This window comes from Lagopus leucura, unplaced genomic scaffold (genome assembly GCF_019238085.1).
Source record: "Lagopus leucura isolate 7727_CA_CO unplaced genomic scaffold, USGS_WTPT01 Super-Scaffold_73, whole genome shotgun sequence".
Classification (NCBI taxonomy): Eukaryota; Metazoa; Chordata; class Aves; order Galliformes; family Phasianidae; genus Lagopus; species Lagopus leucura.
In genome coordinates this window covers 54,193,668-54,219,271 of record NW_024962252.1, presented here as the reverse complement: position 1 = coordinate 54,219,271, position 25,604 = coordinate 54,193,668, and the positions used below count along the sequence as shown (strand labels likewise).

General features: G+C 39.7%; 1 protein-coding gene across 1 annotated transcript in view; it reads right to left on the bottom strand.

Moving 5' to 3' along the window:
• The window catches only part of RGS17 (regulator of G protein signaling 17), a 69,050-nt gene extending 52,206 nt beyond the window's left edge, over nt 1–16,844 (bottom strand). Inside the window, exon 1 of the mRNA XM_042891885.1 lies at nt 16,746–16,844. The gene's annotated coding sequence lies outside the window, so the exon portion shown is untranslated. The remainder of the gene's footprint in view (nt 1–16,745) is intronic.
• Nucleotides 16,845–25,604: the final 8,760 nt, after the last annotated feature.

Below are 25,604 nucleotides of genomic sequence, written 5' to 3'. Positions count from 1 at the left end.
TTTTTTTTTTTTTTTTTTTTTTTTGGGTGGGGGGGGAGGATTTTTGTTTGCTTCTTTGTTTTGAAAAGCAGCATAGCATCAACAGAAATAGCAGACAGTAACCTTCCCTTTAAATATTTTTCAAACACAGTACTGATGATTAAAGCAGGGTCTTCTTGTCTCTGGGAAGGTCTGAACTGAGATTCACACAATGTGTAACTGAGGCATCTCACATCCAGCCAAAGCTGCTCATCCTGCAGTTGTTTCATGAAAGAAAGATGGAGAAAATGGCAGCAGTTCTGGTGAGAGCAGCAGGGATTAAACAACTGCAAAACCTACTTATAGCTGAAGAAGGATCCTAGTCATATCTTGGAGTGACAGCTGATTTGTCTTCTGTGTTTCGTGAGCTCAGCTCAGACGATTTAGGAGAAGTACATTTTCAGCATGTCTCCTGGACTGAGCCAGCTCTGAGATCTCAAGTAGAAAATTTGTTCTGATAAGAGCTGGTAGTGACAACTGGGAGCAGTTTCAGGTATGTAAGCAGAGTAATAGGCATCTGAGGAACATGACTTGGGAAATTTGGATGTATGGGCAATTAGATGTTGAGGATTCTTGAACATAGAGGACTGAAAGTCAAGTAAATCCTAGTTCGGATTCCTATTGTCTATAGCAGTTTGTGGCCAAGGTACTTACTTGCTACTGCAATCCCAGCTTGAGTGTAGAAGATAAACTCTTCCTTGGCTATTTCTGTATCATGCCTATTCAATTTATACATACATACCTCATCCTGGAAGGCTGAATGTGAAATGGAAATGTAGGGAATGTTCTAAGTGAAATCATTTAATACATTAAATTCTCTTTCATCTAAAAATTATGTTTACCTTTCCATAAAAAGAGTAACAATCAGTAATGCCTCTAACCCCTCCAAAACTGGTGATCTTAGATTTACACCACAGCGTGAGTTCAGAGATTACTGAAAAAGCTAGTATCTTTCTGTTTACCAGAGAACTGGTACTTTTGGAAAACAGTGCTGCCAATAGTTACGTTATAGTACGATAGTTATGCATCTTCCATAAACAGAATTGATGAGGAAAAAAAATATTAAGGAAATTTTGGATGGTGGACAGTGTGCTTTTTTGTAGTAGTACAATTAAACAAAATCAGTTTTGAAATTTTAAAGGTATTGATTAGGATATGATTAAATTTTGAATTAACTCCAAAAAACAGTGATAAAATCTTTGGAAGACTTGCAGTTGGCTCAGTAGCACCTTTTTTTTCTTAATACCTTAGTCCTGTAATAGAAATAAAGTATGCCTTGGATGAGAAAAGTCTTCAGTAGATTCTGCACATAAAGCAAATATAGGCATGACCATTTACTACTATCAAAAGCTGTCTGTATTCTTTCTTTTCTTTGGTAGATCTTCAGATCCAGATGTAGTTTAGCTATGAAAAACTTGATTTTCTTTCCCTTCAAGAGGAATATATTTGCCCATCTTTATACAAAGAAGTATTAATTTGAGTGTGGGATGTCTTAATTTGAATGTGGATTAGAAAGGAAGCTAAATTATAGAAATGTTATCTATTTGCTGGTTCTGATCTAGTTTAACAGTACAAAGTTTTGAGTGACTCAGTAAGAAACTTTAGTTGCAGATGGCAAAGGAAAACTAAACCTTTTTTGTCTGGTTGGTTGATTCTGGTGTTGTTGATAGTGCCGTTATAATTCAGTTAAAGAAAAATATCATGTTTTAAGCTACTTTTAAAACTAAAACTTCTATAACTTAACTAGTATTCAGGCAGAATAAACACCTTGTTATAGACACCGTACTCCTCAGGTGCTAGAAACCACTTCTGATAATAAAAATATTAGGGATCAGTTTTTATGTTAAAAAGTGACTATAAGTTTCTTCCATTCCCCCCAGTCTTCACTATAAAATTATTCAGCATCTTTTATCAGCATTCTTTAATATTGCTTTTCTTTTCCCTACAGTATGTTTCTCTACTGCCTTATGTCTACACTGTTATCTATGCAGTCAGCTTATTGTTGGTGAGATCTTGCTCTGTTCAGCCTCTCATCTACCTATGACCTTCTCCTTGAGATTGCATTGGTTAATTTAGTTCATTGGATAAAAGAAACTGTCTTTAATTCCTCTCCAGATTTTCCAGTTTGTTCTGTACCATAATCTTTCAAATCATTCTGTTTCCAACCTTTTAAACTTCAATCACTGATTCCTCTCTCCATCATTTCATCTGTTGAAATATTTCATTTTTTCCAGAAATCTGAAATCTCTCCTTCCTATCTCTACAACAAAAGGTCTTTTCTTCACACTCAGCTTTATTATTGTCCTCTCAGCTTTATGCTCTTTACTTTTACTTCTTTACTCTCCTATTCCATGCTTTTGCATCAACATAGCCACCTCTGCATTTCTTCTAACATTTTGTCAATCTCTCAGGTTCTGCAGATTATTATTTCCACTCTTGAAGAATTGTTTCTTTACCTGGAAAACCCAGATAGACAGTTCAAAAGTATACATACAGCCTAAATCTTTCAGAAGACTGTCTATATCAATAATTAGTTTTCCTGCTTTTCAAGTTCTTGCTTTAAGACGCAGGCAGAGAAACAGCTGGAGACCCAGAGGCAAAAGGTTCTCAGTGGATGTGTGAGACTGTGGAATAAGAAGTTTTTCAGATCATATAAAGGGCTGTATGCCAGACAACGTAACAGTAGTTAGCATCTCAATAGAAGTTTAATTCCACTTATTGAATAGGATAAACTTCTGTTTATTTGAAGTTGATTCAAGCACTTCCTCTTCCAGAAAGAAAATTATTTTGTAGCTTTGTGGACAATTCAATTTAACTCTATTTCATTCCACATGTTTCGTCATAAAGTAAGTTTTTGCAGATTTTTCTGCTAGGCTGGTGGCCTATGTTCATGCCCATTGTTCTATATTCAAAACACTGATAGGTTTACCTTGCAGTTATTGATTTGGAATAACACGTCTTCTCACTGGAATAGACTTGTGGGAAAGCACCATGATATATGAAGACAGACTGAGGGAGATGGGCTTGTTCAGCCTGGGGAAAAGAAGGCTGCAGGGTGACCTCATTGCAGCCTTTCAGTACCTAAGAGAGACTATAAACAGGAAGGAAGTCAATTCTTTGAAAGGGTAGACAAGAGCAGGACAAGGAAAAATGGTTTTAAGTTGAGGGAGGGGAGATTTAGGATGAATGTCAGGGGGAAGTTCTTTACTACAAGAGTGGTGAGCTGGAACAGGCTGCCCAGGGAGGTTGTGAATGCCCCACCCCTGGAGGTGTTCAAGGCCAGACTGGATGGGGCCCTGGGCAACTTGGTCTAGTGTTAAATGGGGAGGTTGGTGGCCCCGCACATGGTGGGGGGGGTTGGAGATTCATGATCCTTGAGGTCCCTTCCAACCCAGGCCATTCTGTGATTGTGTGATATTTTTGTTGAAAATACTTTTAATTTCATTTTTCAGGATGCAGGAGCATCAAACACCTTAAAAAAAAAAAGTATATGACTACTTTAATTGTCAGCAACTATCTCTGGCCACTGATCATCATGTCTCTACAGATCTACTTCTAATCTTACCATTCCCATTACTACTTTGAAGAGGTTATGGACACTTCTCAAAGACAATCAAAAGGTCTCAAAACTTCCTGAATTTTGTTTTCCCATCTTCATCCTAACTTACAACATTGTTGTTATAATTATACTATGACTGATGACTTCTGGATAGAGATTGACAAAGATTAGATATTTCTGACGACACTATTTTGTACAAGTTAACACCTGACTTTTGATTTTAGGAAGTTGCAGATTATATTTGTAGACAGAATAAACAGGTGCTGTGGTGGCTTACTTTTGCCTTTAAGAAGCTTTGCTTATGAGGGGACAAAAATCAAGTGTTCCACTCAGTTGTATGGGTGAGAGGATCCCATGTTCCATTCACATCACTGTGTTGAGAACAAGACTAGATTTTTTTTCCTGTAGAAGAGGGCCTGTCAGGCTCAGCCACTGAGCCTCATGGAGTAAACAGTCACCGGACAAACAAAAGATCAGTGCTCATTGCTTGATCACTGATACCAACACAGCGCTGTCTCCAAATATTTATTTAGGACGCCTAACTTCCAGACTGGCCTTTAACAAATTGCGTGTGCATATCTGCAACCTTGGGGTAGCTCTCTTCTGACACATGTAGATAATACTCACGACGCATGCCCTTTACTTTGGCACCCATGCAACATCTTAGGAAGGAGATGTGGATGAAAGTGTTTTCAAATGTGTTAATAGCACCAACCTTGAGCATTACTCAGAAGCAGTGAAAAACATTCAAAGTCTGAAACAGTCTAGAAGCCAAATTTAGATGATTTCTGAAAGGCTTTAGTGTTTGTTTGAACAATACAATTTTTTTTAAAAAACTATTAAAAATAAACTGAGGCTGAGTTATAATTGCATTTGCTGAAGGCATTGGTGCCTGTTAATCACATCAGACATTTGATCATTGTTCAGCCTTCATAAGTTTAAGCCTGGCCAAATCTCATTTTGCAGTGAGGTCCCTGCCCTAAGACAGAGCTGAGTATTTCTCAGTACTCAGCTAAACTACAGTAAGCAGAATAAAGGAAATGTCATGCTTACTCTCAGTTCAAACCTTTGCTTAGGTGTAAAGACAACTCTTAGAATCACAGAATCACAAGTTTGGAGAGGACCTACAAGATCATCTAATCCAACCATCCTCCCATTACCATTGCTACCATCATTTACTAAACCTCCCTGGGGAGACCATCCCAGTGTCTGACCACTCTCAGAGAAAAAGTTCCTTCTTATGCCTAACCTAAATCTCCTCTGGCATAACGTGTGGCCATTTTCTCCTGTCCTGTTTGTTTCCTGGGAGAAGGGGCCAAACCCCTCCTCATCACAACCTCCCTTCAGGAAGTTATAGAGCACAATAAGGACTCCTCTGAGCCTCCTCTTCTTCAGACTAAACAATCCCAGCTCCCTCAGCTGCTCTTCGTAAGGCCTGTACTCCAGACCCCTCAACAGCTCCATTGCCCTTCTCTGGGCACATTCCAGGGCCTCAATGTCTTTCTTGTAGTGAGGGGCCCAAAACTGAACGCAATATTCAAGGTGCAGTCTCACCAGTGCTGAGTACATGGGGATGCTGACCTCCCTACTCCTGCTGGCCACACCATTTCTAATGCAGACCAGGATGACATGGACATGCTGTTGGCTCATGTTCAGCCGAGCATCAACCAACACCACCAGGTCCCTTTCCTATTCACAGTCATCCAGCCACTCAGCCCCAAATGTATAGCACTGCATGCTGTTACTGTGGCCAAAGTGCAGGCCATTATTTACAGCAAGGAAGGCTCTGTGCCAGTGCTGAAACTCAAGTGACACAATTCTAAGCTTCCTTCTGATGTTAGCCGTACCTTCCATGGGATCGCCTTTAAATAAAAGAGTGAGAGGATGTTTATGGAGTAGTCATACAGTCTATCACATTCCTACTACACTGAACTCCATAGATAAAAATCAGGAGGAGAAAAGGCTGGAGGAGGTTTTTCCATGAATGGAAGAACTGTTCTCATGGCATTTGAGACTTCCTCCTTCACAAAATACAGAGATTTCACATTCTGAGGATTCCCTCCATCTTGTGGTCTACTTGATCTTCAAAGCAATATAAGGACATAAATATTAAAGGGGAGGAAGATGATTATGTTAGGTGGACAAATGGAAGGGTGGGAGACCAGTTTAACATGGATGACTGCAAAGGAACAAATGGGGAATAAGCTATCTTTGGATAAATGCAACAGGAAAGAAGAAAAAGGTTATCAAGTGGATATCTGGAACACTCTTAGAATAAGAATAGATATAAAACCCTTCCTGCTTCTAACATTAAATTGATCCTGAAAAAAGAACAAAAAGGTAAGAACTGGTGGTTGGAAGCAGCTGGGGATTTGGATGCAATTAGCCATGGCATTCCCTCCAGTCTATGCTCTTATTTTCCAGTGCTCCTTTAACTATTCTTAAGCCACCTGCTGGAATTGGCCATACTAATAAAAAGCAGCCTAAACCAGAGAGCTGCCAAGCACATGCTTCCAGTCTGGTTCAATAGCAGTCGATTTCCTTGGCACCCTGCTGCATATGCTCTTCACCTCAGAGGATAAGACTCTAGCACAATTTAAAGCAGTCTCTTACCTACATGGATTGAGGTCTAACACATTTAAAAGAAAAAGTTTACTGTATTAATACTTCTAGTTTCGTTTTAAAACAAAATGCTGTTTTCAGGTGATTCCAGTTAATATCTCACAGCATAGGGTCAAAATCAGGATGTATTCAGTCCCTTTGCTGCATATGATCTCACTGCCCAGCAGAATAGTTTCTACTTAACAGCTCTTCGCATGTTTGAAATGACTGACAGCTAGCATTGCATGTAAGAAAAGTTTCTGACACAGAACTCCATTAAAGTTAATGGAAAAATGCCTTATATGTTAACAGCAATTGAAGTATCTGGACTCTTAAAACTCTTACACCAACTGAATTCCAGCTACAGCTCAGTCTGCAAGAAGTTACTCTCTCAAACAAGTGTAGTCTTCCTATATTAAAATCATTTTAAATCTTTCTTACATGAATTCAATGAAACTTCCCCCTCTTCCCCCATCTTTAAAGGGGCATGGAGTAACTTATTTCTTTTCACTAACAAATAAACTACTTTATATTTACTTGGGCTATCAGAATACTCCACAGCAAACATCTTGGAAAAACTGACTTATGCCACTGTCCACGGATGTGTTCTGCACTCAGCGCAAGGCAATTTATTCAAAATATTTGAAGCTAAATTAAAAATACATATGCTGATAATAGATTGATTAAAGCATCTCACCTAAGCCAAGATTCGATCAAGTTGAAGAACCTACACTGTTGTTAATGCTGAGAGTAATTTAGGATTAGAAAACATATTGTGCATTTGTTAGTAGAATTAAGCATGAGTTGACTAGTTAATTCACTCTCAGCCCTCCTGTTACGAGCAATAAAAAATAAAATAAATGATGTGCATTATAACCATGATCACACAGGATCTTTTATCAGAAAAGCTACTAGCAGTTAAGTATATAAAATTATTTTATATTTCACTTATCAAAGTTAGAACAGGTATTATCTTAATGACTCTATGCATAATCAATGAATGTTATAATTAAGAAACATACAAGAAAGTTAGGCTAAACAGGTTACCACGCCAAAGAAGAATGGACAGAAAGCTTACCGTTGTCCTAGGCTCACTGGCAAGACTTCAAGAGGAGTGATCTCCAAAAGAGAACCTTCCCTAGTGGTAGTCAGCTCTTAAATGGGAGTCTAAGAGAGGTGGAGCCAGGCTCCCTCCCTTCCACTAGTACAGGTGAACTACTTTCACCTGTGCTCCCAGGGCTGACTCATTGCTCGCCTCAGGTGGTCTATCAGAGGTTCAGTCCGTGATTCAGTATTTCCCATACGCTCTGTGTATGGAGAGTTATCTAAGACAAAGCTATAAGTTTAATGGATCACACACACACAAAATGATAAAATAAAATTAAACCAAAACAAAGCAAAAAAAAAACACAAAAACCCACAAACAACAAACCAACTAAACAAAATCAAAACAAAAAAAAAACTGATGAACCAAATATCAGAAGATTTGTGCAAGAAATATCATGTTATGTTTCCCTTTTCTCTTTCTCATTTACAAGATGTAGGGCTACATTGCTCAACCTTTCAAACCTATGCTTCCTATTGAAGGATGTTTTTCTAATAGGGCCGTAACTAATGCTTTTAGCGCTGATAATCAGGTTACACATGCAAAGCATCAGTGTAATGATACAGGATGGAAATACATAGTCTTTGGTCTGGTCATTTGATTAGAAAGACTAACTTCTGAGTCAAATGCAAATTTCCAGTTTTGTCCAGGAGATTTTCTGTAGCTTAAGCTCTCCCTGATATTTTACATACCCGCATTACTTTGGTAAAAGTAAAGCCGTCATGTGAAGTGTGAGTCAAGATTCTTGGTGTTAAATTTTGACTCTTTAAATTAACAAGAAAACTAATTTTTCCTTTTATATTCAATTTCTGCATCTGCCAGTATTTTACTGTGTCATCCTGAGGAATCACTTAATTAATTGCCATTTGTATTTCTTCTCCATGAAATAGCAGTGCTGCTTACTATGTCCTATAATGCAGAAGCAACACGGATCTTCAAACAATAAGCTTGCAGAAAAAAAAAAATGGCATGATGAGACTATTATTTTAAAACACTTCCTTAGTAAGGACAGCCTTTTCATGATGTGTTCTGTATACGTTCTCAGAGTTTATTAGATTGTCTAGATTCTCAAGATCATGATATGAAGGATAGAACTCTCTTTTACTTTTTGGAGATTTCTGAACTCTATTTTGTTAAAAGATTCTGAAATGTCACCTGCTCTTACAAATTATATGAACCCAGGTCTGAGCATTATAAGCCCAGTCAAGAAAAAAGCTCATCAGAATTCAATTACAGAAAGTATATATCTAACTTTTCCATTATATCATGCACAGATATGAGCCAGTCCCCTTTCTCTCCTTTCCTAAACTTTACACTTTTTTACTGAATATGCTTGAAGAATTATTCCCTGTGATATGTTTGAAAGAAATGAATATTGAATATAAAACCATGTCCACCACATCCCACACATTTGGTAGAATATTGATAGTAATATTAATTTGAGGGACTAGAGCAAACTTCATATAATTAAAAGCATTCTATATGAGCTATGGTCAATATAGTCTATGAGGCTACATAGATATGTTCTAGATTAATGAAATGTATTTATATTAGTATTTTACATAGGGTTACCAATTGATGGCTGAAGTTGATGCCTACATTTTCAACATAAACTAGTTGACTTCTGTTAGTTTACATAACACTCTGATTGTAGAATAAATGTAATGAAAATGAACTTGGTAAAAATTATATGCACTAAAAACTGAAAAATCTTGGACAGAAATTAAAAATGGTATGCGCAAAAGGCGTGTTTCTAATTGGATACTTCAGAAATACGTTCTTATACGCAACTTGACTACCTTCCCCAAATTATGAACAAAACAGAAGGAACTATACAAATTGCTAATGATGACGTTTGTAGGCAAATATTGAAGGAGTAATGCAGGCCAACAAGGACAAATCATCAACTTAAGGTGATCTAGACCCATTTGTAACTAAGTCACAGCAAACAGGAGTTTACTTTGGTTGAATCTAATGTAAACCAGAGAAGATAGGCTGCAGGCCAAAGCCAGAGGCTGGAAGTTTTATCCTGAAAAGATGTGATATATGTATTTTGGAAAGCTAAGCAATTCCAGGGCTTCTTCTCTGGCTTAGAGGCTAAATCGACAATTTAGTTATATTCCTGTAATTAGGCTGCCCTGATCTGAATAATAGGACAGCTTCATTCAGGCATTTTATTGGGAACAGTCTCTGGATCTGGGACCACTCTAACCATGCCATACATAGAAGGTCAGGTCAGGTTCAGGTGCACAAGCTCAAGCTTCTGTTTTTCTTGTTGGTTTTTGTTTGTTTGTTTTGTTTTGTTTTGTTTTGTTTGCTTTTGCAGGGTCATAACTTGGGAATCTAACAAGAATTGAAAGTTATGGCAAGTAAAAGAAGTGCTAAATGCAGTCCTGTACCCAGAAGAGCTGCTCTTCATTACCTATAAAAAACTGAAATCTTTGCCATGTGAAAGCCGCGTTACTACAGTATTTTTCACTGACTGCTACTGAAACACAGTTGGGAAGTCCTTAGATGAAGAGGGATATTGATCAATTGAGGCAGGTTGAAGAAGAGCTAAGACAATGGCTGAAAGAGTATGAAACATATTTCATGGTAAATGCTCTGAGGAGTCATTTTGTTTTAAAAATAAAAAAGTTCAGGAGTGGATTTTTCAGTTTCTGAGCGCTGCAGGATGTGAGATAACATGCAGATAGTAGAGGTAAAATAAGGACATTTTCTTACACAGGATACAAGTGCTGCTTTAACTAGATTTTTCCAGTGTTCAACTTATGTCAGATCTCTCTGCCCTACACTGCTATTTGCAGTACAGACATGCACTTTAAGACAGATATTTGATACAGGATGGTTTTTTTGCAGACAGAGCACAGAACAAATCCCATAAACAGTCAGACTTCTCTACAGTCAATCTTTGTATATTAAATCACTGACCAATGCCTAATTGTAAAGGTGCTGATCACTCAAAGCTGCTATATTCATAACTTTCTAATTTATGAAGTTGCTACATTCACTGGGCAAAGGTGTTCCATTTATTCTTTTCTATACCCTCACTACACCAGTACTGTCTTTTTTATAGTAGCTCTATGAACCATTTTTACATATGTACTAATCAGATACTGAATCTGAAACTGGTCAGCATGATGCTTGTCATGCAGCTAAGATCTGAATATTACTATCATTTTTTTCACATTGTATGAGACAGTAAGAGTTGATAAAAATCTGTGAACACAATAAATACAATAGTGAAAAAAAAAACAGTACAAATTAAACACTTGTTACCAGATTATGAGATACATCAAGTCAAATGAGTTAGACTATCAGATCACTATATGACAACTGCATTCCAATGAAGTAAAGCTAAGCATGAAAATAATTCATGGGTATACTTTTAAGCCACTGTAAATGAATGACAAAAAATAGGTTACACATCTCACTCCTCTCTTCTCAAACTCATCTTGAAAGCCGTGAAAGAATCTCATTAATATTTTAGAGCTTTTTTCATTTCTTAAGACATTAAGACTTGGAAACAAAGCTACCTTTTGGATACTGAGTAATCAGGAACACACTTCCCACCTACGTTCATTAAACTGGGGCTTCTTGTGAAGCCCTTGTAAAGGAAGTTATTACTCACTGCTCTTGATTTTCATACAATGCAAACAATTGAGAGAGGCTCATTTACACCACCCAAAGGTGTGGTGCAGTATGAACGATGGAGACTGGGAGCTGCTTGCAGTACTGGGTAAGAGCACCATAATAAAGTAGATTGACTGCCAAATTTCTAATTTCAGAACGTCACTCTCATTGTATAATAACCACACTATTAAAATATATTTTGCATATTTCCCTCTTATTTAGGCTTTTTGGAGATCATTGTGTATACTGTGACACTGGTTGGTACTGTGAGCAACACAAGGACTTAAGCTCCTTGCCTTAGCCATAATGCATCTACAACTGGCAGAACTCTTGCCTCATGGAGTGCCCTGCATTTTGAGCTCTCTCATTTGAAAGCTGTCTGAATTGTAATAGGCGTAAGAATGTTGTGCTAAGGATAACCTGACAGCCTTCATCTGTGATTCCTGTGGTCTAATTACTTTATCTATGAACACAAGGGATTATTTTACTGCAACTGTCATAAGCTGCTGATAAACAGAGACGTTGTTACAGCATACCACATCACAGTAAAGCATAACATAGCAAAACATAACACAGCAAAACAGCCCAAATGATATTCGACCTTCCCAAAACAGACTAACAGAAAGTCTTGCTTGGACTTGCACTGAGATAAAATTACAAAGCAAAGTGGCATATTCAACTGACTGTTAAAGCAGGAAGCCATGATAGAGTAGTAGTCTCCTCTCACAGACTGTATATTCTTAGTTTCGTTCTCTCCCAGGCAGCACATACAGAGTTGGGGCTCTATAGAGTCCTCTAGCTTGTGAGTACTCCCCTATATTTCAGCAAACACAGGGCAGGCTTTTCTTTACAGGAAGCTGCTTTGGTAGCAGAAGCTGCATAGCTTTGTTAATGCATCACTCTTTAATTTACTTTCTTTCTCACTGATGAAACTAGGCAAGTTATTTTGTATTTCTGTATGGAGGATTATGCAGCAGTCATCTTTAAAATGTCTCAGTGTCTTTAAGTGTAATTTGCAGTACCTAATGCTTGGCGTTAGGATTTAAGATTTTCTTAACATTTTATTTCTATTCCACTTCCCTACCTGCAAATTCCCTACATACATTTTGTCCAGAAATTTTATGATTTCTAAGAACTCGTTGCCATTTGCTTACAAAATAAATAATGTATGAAAATTGAGATTGTATGAAAAATACGAAGCATTTCACCCACATTTTATAAACAAGGAGACTAAAGACAAAGCTAGCACTAAAAACGTAAAGATATTATAGATTCAGTATTAAATCAGTTTGTGTCACTTTGATTTATCCTACATTTAAAAAAAATTAAGCTGAGATTAATTAATATAGTAGAAGAGCACAAATTACTCAAAGCACATCAGTCATTTAAATTGGATTTTCATCTATTTTGCATCACCAGAGCAGTGCAAAGATGCTGAAGCACAACAGCATGCCCAGCCCCTACTTTGGCTTAGGGGACCCCTGTTAGCCATGGCCCGGGTTTGTGGTGGTTGGGCAGGAGCAGCAGTCCAGACCATGAGATCATTGGTTGTGTACTTTAAGTGTTCTCGTAGGTCCCTGCCACAGTTACACTGCATGGCTGCTTCCTTTGTGCACATTAGAAGCAGCAGCAGCGCCAAGGGAAACCTTCTGAAAGCAGATATTCAACTTCAGGTAGAGACACCCACTTTTATCGGGCAAGAGGTCTCTGAAGCAATAGCCTGCCCATGGGATTGGCTTTCACACAGCCCCATGGCTCAGTCCCACTTGGCAGCACCTGCTGCAGTGCAGAGCTGACAGGCTCCATACCTTGGGAGAGGGGTAGCACCCCTCAGGAGCCTGCAAAGCCACTCACACAGGCCTGCTTACAGCCTGCATCATTATAGCCATTAGCTATAACCATAAATAGATAAACTTAATTACGACTTAATCTATTCATTTGTTTTTATACCCTATGCACAAGCTTTTAATTAATTAACAATATGGAAAGTCTGATCACATTATTTCATTACCAGGACTACTTAGGACAAACAAGAGGTCAATAGAAATGCTAAATTTCATTTTCAACTAATTTTAAGCCAAGCTAATTGTCACATTAATTTTATGTTCTTAGAGAATTCTTTATATATTCACAGAGCAAGCGCTACAAAATACGGTGAGGATGTATTTTTCATTAAGAACACCAAACTTGAGACACTGGTATGAGTGCAAAATAAATCCATAGCTGACAGCATGGAGATGTGATCAGAAGAGAGCTAATGGAACTGCAACCAATACCTCCGTAAGAGCTGATACATCTTTATATACTAGACCTTGTGAGTACCCACAGGAATCCCCATATGCTAAGTTTTTAAAGACGTGTGTGAAGCATACAAGAAAGTGGTTTCATTCACTCAATACAGGAGTAGAAAAAGGTCTAATCTCGTTAATCTTGCTGCAATCTTTTTTCAAGCTTATGCATTTTTTAACGATAGAAAGTTTATATACATATATATGTTTGCTGCTTATATATGCATGCATAAAGGTACAAACACCTATATGCCATTTATTAGTGGAAAACCATTCTCATACATCATTTAAGATTGGCTAGAGTCAGACTGACATCCCTTCTATACTGTCTTTGTAACAATGCCACCTGGTCCCTTCTTCCTTCAAACTGTTGGGATTACAGCACCTGAGGCCACCAGTGTTTTTTGTTTTTGTTTTTGCTTGTGAAAGATTTCTCAAATTATGTGTTTCTACTGTTCTCCACCTGACCACAATTTGCTGTGGATTGTTCCAAGTTGTGCCCATGGCTGGTTTCTGGATCTTTGGGTCCAAGTTGTGCTTCTGTAACTCTCTAGTCTCTTATATTACACTTGTGATGGACTCAAGTGTGGCCTGGCAGTGAGGTCAGGGAAACTCTACTACAACAATTTCATCAATACCGATGCTCCCCAGGCATGATTCAACCTCAGAAGCACTCCTTGTGCCACATCAATCCAACTGTTCCAAATCAATTCAACTTTATGGGAGATTTAAACTTTACTTTTGAAACTATGCCCACTGTTCAATACACACACTCACATAAAATGAACTTTATAAAAAGGAATTACTAGTGATGCTAATCCCAGCGTGCAGAGTTCATGGATACATATCCTTCACATGCAGCTTCCATTTTATGTTCAGTATATACTTCTTGAAAAATGCTGTAGTTTGAAAATAAAACATTTTATCTTCTGTTCATGGTAAGGAGAGACGATTAGGATGGAAATTTTTGCTGTTAATCAGACTTCGTTTTCAATCGATAGTGAGGGAGTTAATTTTCAGCAGACTGCTTTTCAGTGCCTCTTTGAAATGAGTTCATGGGTTTGGGACAATTTTTTGTTTGTAAATGTTCACCTGGAATAACAAGAAAGACTATTCTTGTCTATATATTTCAAGAGAAAGACCAAGGGTTTGAGATGGCCTTAGAGTCCCAAGCAGCTCTTCTCAATTAGTTTTAGACAAAGTGAAGGGACCCAAACTGCCAGTGCAGGACCTGCACTGCTGTGAGGACACTGCCAGCACCTGCTCAGGCACAGGGCGTGCCTTTGTCACATATGAAGGCTAAGGAGCACCTAATGAAATTATCTGACGGCAGGTTCATGGCAAACAAAAGGAAGTACTTTTTCACACAAATCATAATTAAATTGTGGCGCACACTGCCACAGAATGTGGTTGAGACCAAAGTATAAATGGATTAAGAAAAGGGAGTAGAGAAAGTCAGGGGCTTATTAAATATGACGGCCTGGAAGCAAGCTCCAGTTTAAGAAATCCCTGCACTACAGTTTGCTTGAACTTGAAAGCATAGTAGGAAAAAGAATCACTGCATACCAGTTCTGTTTCTTATGCTTTTCTCCCTTCGGTATCTGCTAATGACCACAGTCAGAGCCAGGATATTGGACTGAATGTCCAACTCACTACTGCAATTCATTTGATCGTATGCTTTTAATCAAATTATTTTCCTATTTTGGCTACTTGGAAGGATCTAAGGCCTTGATTGAAAAAGGCATTCACTGTCTGACTCTCACGTATTTTACAGAGGTAAATACTTGCACCTCTCATAGCCTTCAGCTATGCAAACTTACTGGGGTGGAGCATGTGCATCTTTTATTAGGACTCTGCTTATTATGAGTACAGAATCAAATTAAAATAAATATTTGATAACAGGGATAACAGTGTGTAATACCATCTCTTTATAAAGGTCAAATAATTTGTTTGCCTAACTGGCTTGGGTCTCAGGAAGATTCTCCAGTGATTTACGTAAGGACGGTGACACTCGCATCCGCTGATTTGAATGGGGATTATTTTCCTTTAAAGAACTCCCAAAATTTGCAATGCATGTATATATTACATTTGTGGAAAGCTATTTATCACCTGTTACCTACAATAGCATTGCCAAACGATATACAGCTCATTCACATTTACCTAGCAGGGTGTTTGAGATTTCATCCATTTTGCAAAAGCTGCAAACCTATACCATGCATCAGTGATACAGAATCAAGGACCCCAAATATTGAAAATCCTAAATGCCTCTGACAGTTCTCAGTCAGGCAGCGTGGGTAGGGTTTCCCTAGGAATCAACAAGAGGCAGCTATGAATTGTGCAACACAGCCTTGACAGACGAGCAAGCGAGGTAACCTCAGCCTTCTTAACTGCGGGTGCTTTCATCCCGGGGAGAAGTGAGGAGCCGCGGGAGCAGCGGCAGCAGCAGCACACAGCGGCTTTCGGTGGCTAGAAGGGCGGTAGCATCCCCCGCCCCGCCGGCAGCCGGTGTTTCCCCGGGCGCAGGGAAGCCCCGCGCCGCCGTGCGCTGTGCCGGTGCCAGCACCGGGAGCAGCTCCTGCCCCGCCGGCCGCGCCCGCCACCTGCTCCTGCCGCCGTGCCGCCCCCGCCCTCCGACATTTCCCGGGGAGGAAGGAGGCCGGGGCCGGCGGATGGCGATGCCGCAGGGCAGAGCGGGCGGGGGCGGCGGGTGCCGCCCGGGTGCCGCGGAGGGCGGTGCGGCCCCGAAGGGCGGCGGCGGGGGCTCCCCAGTGCGAGACTGGGGAGGAGGGGTAGGAAAGCAAGCTCTTGTGTTCAGAGCAGCCTCACACCGGCTCCTCGGATTGAAATATTAATTGCACTAACAGAAATAATCATTCCCTCCTTCCCCTCCCTCCTCCCGCCAAGTAGACCCGCTTTACAAGAGGGAAGGTCAAGCAAGAGGAAAGGCAGGAGGAGCGCTGCCTCACCGCGAGCCGGCGGCTGTCACCCCGCCAGCGCGTGCCCACGGCTTTCCCGGGGGCGGCCCGCTCCCCCCGCCCGGGACTGGGCGGCATCGCCCGGCGCGGCGCATCCCCGCGGCATCGCCCGGCAGATCCCCGCGGCACCCCGGACGCAGGCAGGGGGCTGCGGAGGAGGGAGCGGGCAGAGCCGGCGGGTACGGTTCCCCACCCCTTTGTGCACCGCGGGCACGGAGCCGCGCACACACACGCACACACACACAAACACCACCTTGCAGCCTCACTGCAGCCGCCCGTTGTTGCACACACATACGCACACTCACACTGACATACAGCCGGTCCCCTCGCTGAACGCATTTTCGGCTGCACTCCGCCGCCCTCCATCCATCCTCTTTCCCTCCCTCTCTCTCGCCTCCCTCCCTTCTCTTCCTATTAACCCCCCCCCCCCCCGCATTTTGTTGTCTTGTTTTCTTTTCTTTCCTCTTTTTTCTTTTCCCCCCGCTCCGCGCATCACTCCAAAGCAGACATTTTGATGCCATTTCAACGCGGTGCGGGCTCAAACACAAGCGGAGCGCCTTACCCACCCCCGCCCGGCTGCGTGCAGTTGGCGCTCAGCGATCCCGAGAAGGGCTGCGGCGGTTCGTCTCTAGCGGAGCAGGGCTGTTGCCATCCGCCCAACTTCAGCACCCACAGCCGGCACGGAGCGGAGACGGCGGCGGGCGGGGAGGAGGGCGGCTGGAGGGAGGAAGGGCGGGAGAGAGGCAGGCAGGCAGGGGAGGGTGCGAGGAGCGGAGGCTGGGAACCTCCGCACATGCGCTCTGCCACCGCAGCCCGGCGGCAGCGGGAGTTTCCCCGCTCGGCCCCGGAGGGTGAGTCACGGCCCGGTCCCTCTGCGCTCCCGCTCAGTCTTAGCTCTTGTCCCACGTTGATGTGTCCAAACAGGGGGAAAAACAAATATGGACAAAGGTTTATAGAATGCTGTCCAAGTCTTGTAGTATAGGCGAGAAGAATGCAGCGCTGTAGTGCCTGAACAACTTTTGGATGTCAGGCACCTGAAGCACAACGCCTGATTAAAGAACCGGCATGGATTTGTCAGTGGCGACCGCACGAATCAAGAGCAGGGTGTTGTGAAAATCCGGCTGCAAATCCCGAATCCTGCCAGACATTGCCACTTATTTTTCTCCTGGCTTTCCAAAATCAGCTTACCAAATTTTTGCTCAACAGAGAGCGTGATTTAGCCTCCCTTCTACACCTTACAAATCTGGAGCCTGATACGCCTCAAGGCAACAGCATTGGGTTTTTATTTGGCATCTGGATCCTGTCAAATCACGATACAAATCCAGAAATGTTAATATCTCAAGAGATAATGCATTGCTGCATTTACCACCTGGCCAAAGCAATCTTGCAAGGTGCTACAGGAAGGCTAAGGGATGGATTAAGGTGGTAGCACACCTTGCTGTCAACCCCTATTAATTCTCTTTACAGCACTGATCTAGACGAATGTGTATCCCATCGAGATCTCAAAACAGATTGCTTCAAGACCTGAGCCCAGAACTGCATGTATGGTAGGGCTGAAATTAAAAGGACTGGGAGCAGTCCAGAAGGGAAACCATCACTTCTATTTGCTTCTATCCTGATTCTCATGGTAGTGAGGTCCAAGAACTGGAAGGGATAACTCCGCTTGATACCAAAGGTGGTTAAGTTTGTTAAGTGAAGACACTTACCTTATGTTTCCATCTCTTTAAGTTCCCAGAGTTAATTTTTTTCATTCTGTCTCTTCTGTAGCTTACAGGTGCTCATAGCTTGTCTCCTGGCAAGTAGACCCCTCTGTGCCTGGTCTATCTACAGCCTTCTCTTGAGTTGTTCAGCCAATTAAAAATAACAGAAGTAAGAGCAATGGATATTTAGTTTTGCTTTTAAGTTTTTGTTTATTGCTTGAAGAAGACCTTTAGGGCCTGATTTTTTTTTCCCAACTGTGCCAATTGTCTTGATAAAATTGTGCCTGCACATAGAGTCTTGCCCTTGGATAATCAGACCACTCCATATAAGGATGTTGGTGTAACTTGACAATAAACAACCAAGTGAATGGCAATTTGGAAGCGTTTGTGGAAATTTTTCTCACATTCTGTTTTCTTAAAAGTAGTGCTGTGAAGAGTCTTCTTTTTTTAAAAAAAAAAATAATAAGAATTAGGAAGTGTTAAATGTTTTGAATGTGCTTCTAACTCATCTTCACTGTTCACAGAGAGTTAAACAAAAGTTAAAACTTCCTTGTCTTTAGGCAGTTCACACCCCAGGTCGAAGTAGGTTATCCCACCTGTCTAGAATATAGCAAATGTAGATTTGGTTTTCTGATTCTTCAGAAAAAATCATAGAATATCCCAAGGTGAAAGGGATCCATAATGATTATTGAGTCTATCTCCTGGCTCCACATAGGACCATCCAAAATCCAAATCTGAGGGTGGTGTCAAAGACTTCTTGAACTCTGGCACTTAGGGACATGCACACTGCTCTGGGCAGCCTGTTCCATGCCCACTCCCTCTGGTGAAGAATCCTTTCCCTAACCCCCAGCCGTCCCTCCCCTGCCACAGCTCCATGCCATTCCCTCCAGTCCTGTTGCTGTCACAGAGAGCAGAGCTCAGCACTGCCCTGAGAGAAGCTGTAGGCCCTTCAGCCTCTTCTGCTGTGGGCTGAAGAGAATACAGACCCTGGGAGACATTCAGAAAAGAGCATGCCTTGCTGTCAAAAATTCAGAGCATCACAGATAGATGTGCTGCCCAGTGCTAGGAAACACTGTTCAGAAGAGCCACCTTTTTAGGAAATATTCCTGAGCCTTGTTTAACTTACAGCTCATATATTGAAGCTTGTTGACTTCATTTTGAAGGTGGTAAGCCTTCAGAGCCTGCTTAATCTTGGGACAACAGTTTTGTTCTGACAAAAGCTATGAAATTCTTTCAAATTCTTTCAATTCAAAGCAGGTGTCTTCTCCTATAGATTTTCATTCATAGGAAATTCAGAAACTCAATCTAAAGGGTGAGTGAATAATGCATATAAATAAATGAAATAATTTTGTCCACATACCAGAAAAAAATAAGTATCTCAATTTTAAAATTTCATATTAGAAAACCCATGTTTCAATTATTTAAATGAATAAAAGACTTCAGCTTTCTGTAACTCTTATAGTATATTCTCCATAGCCATTCCAATTTGCTATAGTTTCCTGCCCTGAACCCATTCCTTGTTGTTCTTTAAACTCCTGTTTATAAAAACACTTAACTTCAAAAGCTGTTCAGCCGCTCTGTTCAGACCACTGGCTAATCCTTGTGCCTATTGTAGACCCATGTGTTCAATGACTTTTTTTTCCAGGCCTGTCTATCTTTTCTCCCTAGCTCCTGTCTCTAGTTGCATGCTTCTTTGCATTTCTTAACCCAAACAATTTTCCAATTACCATCTATTCACTGCTTTTTTAATTAAAATCTGTTGTTGATTTTCCAGTGAATTGTCACTGACTTTTTAGACAAATGGGATGAATGGAGCAGTGCATTATAGAAGAACTTCTAAAATTGTAGAACACTGTGTACACAAGAAGGCTTTCTAGTACAAAGTTTGCATGTAAATAAAAAGTATAAAGTTAGTAAAATACACCGGCTTTGTGATCCTTGACATCAAGACTCTTATTACTTTAATGGAAATCCTGATGATTATTGGTTGACAGTATACCTTCAGTGAATTTCATGTTTTACCTGTACAATACAGAATATTTATTATTTGTCATGGTTGTGAACTCTTCAAGATTACATTCTGTAGTCTCTGCACCTCTTCAACTTAAGAAAAATCACTTGCTGTAATTAAATCATTATTCAAAGCTTAAAATTAATCAGAAATTCATGACCTTGTTTCATTTCCTCAGCATAGGTTCAGTGTGACACAAAATGTATTATTTAAAATGTGTCAGAGCCTCTGATAGTATATATTTTTTTTCTCTGTAAAAAGCAGTATTACAACATCTTACATGGGTCCTGTTAGCTAGGCAATGAACTGGAAAAATGCGTTGCAATGACAGAGGTGACTGGATATTTATGGATTGCCACATGCAAAACTTGGATCTTTCTTATGCATGCCCATGCAACACCATGATTTTTTACAGCCATGAACCACCACCACCATGGTTTCTAATGCTTTTTGATACTATTTATATTTACTATTTATATAATATGCATATATATATATATAATATATATATAATATATGTATATATATATAAAATATAAAATATAATGTGTATATATAATATATAATATACTATTATATATTTTATTATATTATATAATTATATATATTTATTATATTATATATATAATATATAATATACTATTTATATTTTTGATACTATTCAAGTTCAAAGAATTAAGTAGTCCCAGCTTCTCCTTCTTGCCACAAGCACTTAAGTTGAAGAAGTTGATTGTTTGGATAAAAGATGGATTGCAAAGGTGCGTAGAACTGCAGCATTTTAGTGTTACAAAGATTCATTTTTGCAGCAGTAATAAACTGAACAAATCTGGAGCCTGTTTTTGAGAGTCCAGTTCCAGATTTCCCCAAGCAATGCCTATAATTTGTCTTTTCGTATACAGAAACAAAGGCTTCAGAATTCCCCTTATTAAAGAACCGCTCTTTGCAGATGGCAGTGCACTTGTAGCTCTCCGTGCAAAACCCAGAGATAATGACATCTTGTTTTGCAGCTGTTTCTGTTAACTTTGGCTGAGCAATCAGTATTTCAAAGGCTGGTATTATGTGCCAACAGCCACCAAGCCCCTAAAGTCTGTTGACTCAAATGGGAAAAAAAATGTCACTGGCACTGAACTGAAGAAACCCAACTGAACTACAGTTCTCATGTCTTAGATCGCTTCCTGTGGACATGACCTGTCATGGTGGCCCCTTCACCAAATATATTCCTCCATTACAAGCTACACAAAGACTCCTTGCACTATTCCTTGAGAAAAATGCATTTTATCCCCCTTCTGCATGTGCTAGAGTGAATGGATTTTAAAAGGTTGCTTTGCACAGAAGTGGGAGATAGAGATTTATATCAGTAATCAAACGATCTGAGCAGTTTATGGTGAAACAATTCTGCTTTTTAAAGGGAAGTGAACAGAAAGGACCAAGAGACAGTAAGTAATTTTTTTAATGCTAATAGTCACAAAGTCACTTTATCTCCCAAGAAATAACACTTGGGTGGCAAGAGTTATGTACTATTTTGAATCTATCTGTTTTTAGCAAATGTTAAGCCCAGAGTTATGAGTTTTGATAGGTGCAAAGTTGATCGTCAAGATCAAGAAGGCACAGCTCATTAAGTACTGATTCTTACTTGGCTTGCTGATCCACCGACTGTGTTCCTCTAATTTGATGTAATCCTAAACCTTTGTTTTGTATCAATAAAAAGAGAGAATCAAACTTTATAATTTTATCCTGAGTCAAGAAAGCCTTTGAACACATAGTATGTGAGACTTAAATATACAATTTAAGATAATTCCATAATTAAGAGGTTGAGAAGTATTAAAAATATTTCGTTTTTTTCTCAAATGAGAATTTGTGCTTTCAGTTGTGCTGTACATAGTTTATAATTTCATATATCTTAATTAAGTAAAATGAAAGCACAAAGACTTCTGCTTTGTACATTGTTTTTACTTAGTTTATTTCATAATTCCATGGAAATTATAATTAAAATGAAGTAAAAGGTAAGAGTGCAACTAACATTTGGTGAAAAAACAGTCCCTCCACATCATAACACAACAGCAATTATATGTGTTTGTACTTTGGAAATTATTAAAAAAAAATAAAAGATAAAAACCTATTGTTAGACTTAGCATTTGAAACCAGAAAATATGAGTGATATGAGTGAATGTAAGCAGAAATCTTCAAATAGGTAAATGTTTTAGGTGGCAATATATACATGAATATAGAATGAAGTAAAAGTGCTAGAATAAAACCGGGTATTTTATTTCATGGATAGGTCTGTATAGTATCTGTTACACATCGTAAGGTTGAAGCAATGTATATAATATAAGATGATAAAGTTAATGTTGTGTCCAGTAATTAAATTTGTTCATTTCTTTTCTAGCATACATAGTACTCCTTTAGAGTTCTTATCATCAACCAGAGCTGGAATTAGAGACACATTCTCAGAGTTCCTGAGAAGACTGAGGAGAACTTTTTTTCAAATAAAACCAACCAAGAAAAGTACTATCATGTATCTGGAAATAGAGGGTGATACTGTCTCTTGTAAAGTTGCTTAACTTAAATGTGGCCTTCTCATCCATCCCCACTACATCTTGCAGGAATTTACTAACTCAGCCCAAAGCCCAAGTTTCCTGCCTCAGGAAACATCAGCCACAGGCTGGTGTTTGTGGTTTGTATATTTCTACAGACCCAATGCATATGCAGAGGTCTTGGACAGGAAGGTAGTTCTGCATGTTTGAGACCCATGGCTGCACCACAGCCCACCAATAGCGACTCAACTTTGATTCTTTTCCTGCTGATCTTGTTGACTTCGGCTGTCAGCATCACAACCCCCAGAGAGAGCACATCAGTATTCTTGTTTCACTGTTTGTCATTTCATATTGAAGAATGCCCTCGAAGTTGGATTTTCTTGTCTAGAAATCAGCATGTGATAGCTGTTTGGATAGATTCCTCACCACAAACTAGATACCTTTTTCCTCTTTTGCCCAGAGAAGCTGTGGATGCCCCATCCCTGGAGGCATTCAGGGTCAGGTTGGATGACGCCTTCGGAAGCCTGATCTGGTGGGGGACAATGGGGCTGGAATTAGATGAGCTTTAAGGTCCCTTTCAAGCCATTCTGTGATTCTAGGATTCTTTTTCTTGGATCATCTCTACAAGCTGTACAGTTCACAGGTACCTGTGGTAGTGATGAGTCTCAAGGCAGTGGTAGGGACACTGTGAGAGAAGCTGATGTGAACAGATTGCCTTTGCCTGTTCCCCCTGCCTGCCCTAGCACAGCTGTCCTCTGAGACATCTGTTCCTCTGGATGAAAATCAAATTTGAGCTGGCTGCCTTTCCTCTCGTTAGCCAACAGATGGAAGCAGAGTACTCCCTCTCTGGTGTCAGAACTTTACCTGTGCCACTCAGAGCACTTCAGGTGGGGAAATCTTTTGGTGATGCCATTTGGCATGGCTAATTACTCAGCATTCACAAACACACTCCTGTTTGGAGGATGTCTAGTCTCTCCACCAGCATTTATATTTGCATGTAGACAGCACTATTCTCTTGTTGGTATTTGCTATTCCTCTTTGCAATGTAATAAGCAGAAACTTTCTGAAATGAAGCTTGTATGTAGTCACAGAGAAGAAACACAGGGTGACTGAGGTAGGTAATCAGTAGCAGATGTCTCAAAGAGTGGCTAAATTTTCTTTGTGAAAGATGCCTCAAATATTCTGCAACAAATTATTTTTCTGTATCTATTTTCAAATGGATAATAAATAGAAACGTAAACTTCGTTCTTTGTCTGATAAGCTCATCTACAAATAATTTCTGCAAACAAGTAGCTGGATACAAACAATGGGAGATGAGGATGTCTGCGACTTCCACTTCTTTATTACAGTGCTGCTCAACCCCCTACCAGATACATCATCTGAAAATTTCTGATAACACTCCAGTGGCTGCCTGTACAATGTTACTACATTCAGCTCAGAATCAACATAAATTCTCAGCATAAATTCTGAATTCTCTTGCTAGCTTGCATTTCCCCATTTCTGTTCCTTTTCTCATTTGCAGGTGTCAGGGTTTGTAGGATCTGTTCTTCCTTTTCCTTGAAGTCCTTTTTGAAACATCCCCAGGCTGAGAAGCATGGATGTACATAAGCTCCACTCACAGATGTAGGTTGCATTAGTCACAGTTTAGAAAAGCCACTGATGCCTTGAGACAGGGAAAAGAAAGTCTGTGCAGGTCTGATGATTTGCAAAACACTGACTTGAAAATATGCTGTTTGGTGCAAAATGGCTCTTTTATAGCTCCATTTGGACTTGCTTAGTTTTTTGTTTCTGCTATTATCTCTCACAGTTTTACTGTTTTCTGACTTTATGGCTCCTAGAGTCTAACTAACAAGAGAGAGTGGTGGTAATTTATTTTAACTATGTATGATTTTAAATGTAGCCAAGTCCTGAATCAAAGGTGTATCAACAACCCTATTCAGGCATTTCGGCCATGACAGCTGCATCAGGACCGAGCAGAAAAGTGTGGAAGTTGGCTCCTTTGCTTTCTGTTTCCATTCTACATTTGTAGGGCAACCTCACATCCTAAACTTACAGTTCATTTAGAAGAGAATAAGAGGAAAATTTCTGCTTTTTTTTTTTCGCTTTTTTTTTTTTTTTTCACAATGGAAAACGTTAATATTTGAGTATGCCACAATTGTGCCATCAGTACAAATTTTAAGATCTGTGAATTTGTCACTCAGCTAGGCAGTGTGATTTAATGGGCTGAGCACGACTGGAATCTGAGATGCTGTGTGAAGCTACTATTCGTATATGGTGATTATGTACCTGTCAAAATTCACTTCTCTGAGTAGACTCCTAGATTAGCCTTTATTTATTTAAAGACTTTTAGACTAGTCTAAATTTATTTAAACATGGTAAAGCAATTCTCAAATTATACCGAGGCAGTCACCTAAGCTCACCATCCTTAGTCTCCCCCTCAAAATTTTTCCTATATTTATTTTCTTCTTCTGTTGCTTTTGTGTTAAATTGCCATCCGCTCTTTCAAGCAAGACTCTTGTCTTTATTTTCTGAAGTACAACATATGCCTATGTCACTAAAGGGAAATTGCCCACCATTGTTGATGTCATATCATTTAATATTGCATGGTCTGAAAGATACAGTCCATAAACACAGCTACAATAATATTGTACAGAGAAATGTGAACTGGTACTCTTTGTTCTGGAGAAACCACAGTGAGCGCTTGAAATGAAATCAGCCAAAAGCTTCTTTCCCTTTTGAAACTGTTGGCTAGAACAGACCCTAGGGTACACTACTGTAAGTCCTGAGTTATTCTACTTAACGCATTTCAGTGGTCATTTCAGTTTGATGATACTACATAATAAAAGATAAGTGACAATCTTAAGGAAATTTATGTTCATGTGAACTCATAATCTGCCCATCAGTTTCTTTTCCTTTCCCTCCATGAAACACAACACCTTGTCAAGATTAGTTTGTCTCAAAACTAAGAAAGATAGCATTATGAACAACATAATAACTGCGTATTTAAAAGCCCAGCTTTTTAAGATTAGTTGCATGTTAGCTAAACCTGTCCAAAGCCTCATAATTCAGTAAATGGCTTGTAACTAATATTACCTTGTAAAATACTAGGGCCCAATAAACAAGATGAAACAGAGTCTTTTTGAGAAGAATGATATCACTGTTTCAAGAGTTTTTTAATGC